Source organism: Chrysochloris asiatica, unplaced genomic scaffold, assembly GCF_000296735.1.
Source record: "Chrysochloris asiatica unplaced genomic scaffold, ChrAsi1.0 scaffold00094, whole genome shotgun sequence".
Classification (NCBI taxonomy): Eukaryota; Metazoa; Chordata; class Mammalia; order Afrosoricida; family Chrysochloridae; genus Chrysochloris; species Chrysochloris asiatica.
This window is the reverse complement of record NW_006408612.1, coordinates 6,695,296-6,699,784: the sequence shown is the minus strand read 5'-3', so window position 1 is coordinate 6,699,784 and position 4,489 is coordinate 6,695,296.

The following is a 4,489-nucleotide window of genomic DNA, read 5'->3' as shown; positions in this document are numbered from 1 at the left end:
ATAGAGTCACTGTACCAAAATAACTGGTTGACTTAAACTATTTCAGAAAGTAACTTTGTATAAATCAAACCCACTACCATCTCATCCATTCTGACTCAAAGTGATCCAGTATAGGATTTCTGAGGCTGTAAATCATTACAGGAGAAGACAGCTTTCTTTTTCCTCCCTCAAAGCAGCTGGTGAGTTTGAACTCTCAACCTTGCAGTTAGCAATCCAATTCTTAATCTACAGAGCCACTAGAATTCTTAAAATAGTCAATGCCAATAGAAAAGAAATGCATTTATGAGGACATAGAATGTGTAAGCTAGAAATAATGCAAACAATTACTAGGGATGGATTATAAAGACATCACTATCATGTATCTTCTGTGAGTTGTGTTTCATCATCTTTTAAATAAGAAAGTCAGTGAACTCTTATGAATGACTCTCTACTGCTAGGATAAGGGACAAACTCAGACCTAGTGCCTTTTACAGAACCAGCCAAAGTCAGAATGGGTGACCACCCAAGTGTGAATATTCCATTAGGCCTCATGCCTGCATGAAGTTCTGCTCAGTGCTTTTCAGAAAACCCTGTAAAAGAGCAGACTCATAGTTCCATTATTTAGGGAAGAAGCCAAGTCAGCCTAGTTATCATTTGGTGTAGTAATTAATCCCTCTGAGGCTAAATGACATGGCATTAGATCTGTGTTCAGGTTATAGAATTATAATAACATGGGAAAGTTCAGTGCTCTTAAAACTTACTTTAAGAGCTGTTCTGATGCATCAAAAGATTTCATTAATTTTGATTTTTTATTAGGTAAAGAGGAAAAGTGAAGACAAAACAAGTATATGGTTTAAGAAAAAGAAGTCCCAATTCAACTACATTACCCAAATTAAACCTATCCTATAAGAATATTGAAAACATTACCTCTATCAAGAGAGGTCCATTTAAAAAGTTGCTTTAAGTTATTCCAAGCTAAGAAGGTAGATCTGTGTTAGGGCTTTCGAGAAAACCAAATACATATTCTTGCAAATAACAAGTAGTCTTACATGTAGGAGAAATAATGGTCACATTTGACATGTGGCTTCATGAAAGAGAATCTCTATTCAATGGGTGCTGTATATATGTTAGTTCACTCTTCATAAAACCTCACAAGAAAGCAAGTAGTATTGCTATTTTGCACACAAGGAAACCGAGATCCAGAGAATTTAAGACCTTACCTATGGTCCATCACTGACTTTTGTGGTTGGTTCATAAATTTGAATAATAACTGGTTTTCTTTGTAAGCTTATATATGTTATCCTATCACAGACAGCATTATACATCAAGATAGATCTTGAAATAGTCTTTTTGATGATGAATGTGATGCCATTCCTCTTCAATTTGTCATTCCCAGAATAGTAAACAATATGATTATCAGATTCAAAATGGCTAATGCCAGTCCATTTGAGCTCACCAATGCCTAGGATATTGATCTTTATGAGATCCATTTCATTTTTCACTCCTTCCAATTTTCCTAGATTCATACTTCATACATTCCATGTTTTGAATCTTAATGGATGTTTACAGTTGTTTCTCCAGATTTTGAGTTGTGCTCCATCAACAAATGAAGGTCCCAAAAGTTTTACTCCATTCATATCATGGTCAATTCTGCTTTGAGGAGGCAGCTCTTCTTCTGTTGCATTTTGAGTGCCTTCCAACCTGAGGAGCTAGTCTTCTGACACTCTATCTGACAATAGTCTAGTAGTATTCATGTTTCACTTTTCAACAGTCTGGTGCTATATGACAGTGCTCCACTGCTATTCATAAGGTTTTCTGTGGCTAAACATTCAGAAGTAGTCTGCCTCGCCTTCTTTCTAGTCTATCTTAGTCTGGACGTGCAGGTGAAACCTGTCCACCCTGGGTGACCCTGCTGGTATTTAAAATAACAATAGCATAGCTTCCTGCATCACAGCAATATGCAAGCCACCATAGTACGACAAGCTGACAGATGAGTGTTGGAATCACAGGCATTGAGAGGTTAAGATTTACAACACAAATTTGGGGGGAACAGAACTGAATCTGTAACATTCTACACATTGGCCCCTCAAAATTCATGTCCTTGCCACCTCAAAACACAATCACCCAAGAGTAGCGACTAGGGTCTCAAAACCACATGAGCGGCCATCTAAGGTATGACTATTGGTCTTTCCCTGTCTGGAGGAAAGAAGAGTGACAAAAATCAAAGATACATAGAAACAATGAGTCTGACAGAGCATGTAGACAACAGTGTCCATGACCCAGAGACCAGAAGAACTAGATGGTGTCTGCCATTACCAATTGTTCCAAAAGAGATCACATAAGAAGGTCCTCAATAGAGTGGGTGGAAAAATATGGAATCAAACTCAAAATTGTATAAAAGTCCAGACTTACTGGTCAGATAGAGAACGGTAGGATCCAAGACTATGACCCTGAGTCATTCTTCAGGTCTGGAAATGAACTCACCCCCATGGCTCAATTTTCAGCTAAACAATAGACTGTTCTATCAGAGGAGCAATAACACTAGTAAGGTACACATACCCTAGAATAATCAGCCATTTGAGATCAAAATGGCAACATTTATCCAAGGGAAAATCAGAAGGAATTGGAAAGAAGAAGGAATGGAAATAGAAAACATGGGGAGGAAATGGGATCCTTAATGCTACAATGTGGAGATTACAATCAATGGCATGTAACAAAATGTGTATGAATTTTTTAGTGGACAACTAAACTGCTCTGTAAACCTTCACACAAGTCACAATAAAGAAACTAAGCACACACACATATTCACCCAATCACATCATCCCAAAGTGTTAAATCAATTCCAAATCCAAAATCTCATCTTCTGAGTCACCTAAATAAATTATCTGTGAGAATTTGGGTGTAAAACTCCTCTTTTCTCTATGAACTGTGAAATCTAGGATACAAGCTATCTGTTTCAAAGGACAATAATGGCAGAGGCACAAGGTAGACATTCCATTTAAAATGGGAGAAACTTTTTTAAAAAGTCCTGCCTCTCATACTCCTTTTAACAGTTCTGCTGATCTCTGATCCACTCCAGGGATGGTCTTTTTCTCTTTTGGAGGGCAATAGATGGGCCTGTGTTCTACCTAGAATTCCAAGAAGCAAACAGCATTCTTTAATTCCATTCTTTCTGTCTACCTCAGTCTGGTTTCCTGCTATGATAGTTGGTTTTATCCATAAATCTGAGGCTTAATCTCTTTAGCAGAAAATTATGTAGACACATCTTTGGTGAACATTCTAGGACATGTGACCTAAGTTTGTACAACAGAATTTTCCAAATCTTTAAGCTTTGTTTTCATTTTTGAAGAGTTCATTTTTAAGTTCATCTCTTTCCTCTCACATCTTTCTATAAACAGGAAGAAGATCTTGCTTAGAAACCTCAGCCAGATATTTAAGTTCATCACTCATAGGTTCTATTTTCCACCAAACATTTGACCGTAATCCAATCAAGTTCTTTGCTACTACAGAAAAAGCATAACCCTTCCTCCAAAGCCGAGTCATATATGTTCATTTTATTTTAAAGTCTCAGATTTATAGCGACATTCTGTTGCTGATGTCATAAGTATTTTCTGACAATAGAGACCTTCTATATCGCTCTCCTCACTTCCTTCTGAGCCCTTTCCAGAACTGACACTGATGCCCACAATTCTGCCAATGATTTTTTCAAAGCATCTAGGCCTTGCTGTTGGATACCTTAAACTCTTTCAAACTCCCCTCCAATTTCAAAATGTTTCTACATTTTAAGTATTTCTTAAAGTAGCCCCCATTCTTTTGGTCCCACATTCTGGTTCAGGCTTTAGGTGAAAGCTTTCTGTCTATGTCAGCTCTGGAGAAAGATCCTTGTCTCTTTGAAGTTCTGTTCCTGGATGATCACCATGTAGCTTGGCTTCTCTCTCCTCATCATCATTCTTTCACTTGTGGCATTCCTGGATAAGCACTCAACTGCAAGGTCAGATTTATCTACAAGATTGGCAGTTCAAACTCACCAGCCGTTCCTCAGAAACCCTATACAGGGTTGCTATGAGTCAGAATTGACTCAGCAGAGCGTAATAACAACATGTCTCAATAGAGATTGAAGACACATCTTACATTAATCCTGTAATGACAGCACATTCCCAAATGGAATTATAACTACATGCATAGAAATTAGGATTTACAACACATATTTGGGTGGGACACATTCAATTCTTAACTAGAACCTATGCCATAATGTATCAAAACACCAGACCTTTACAATCAAAGTAGATTACAACTAAAATAGCAGCAAACCCACCTGTGCCTAGACCTTGGTATAGCACCTCCACAGTGGCAGGGGCCCAGGCTCCTTCTATATTTTTGCTCTGGCATCTCTATGGTTGTCCTCATCTACATAGCTCAAGATTGTTGTTGTTGTTGTTAAGTGCTGTCAAGTTGATTCCAACCCACAGCAACCCTGTATAGGATTTCCAAGGAGTGACTGATGAGCTTG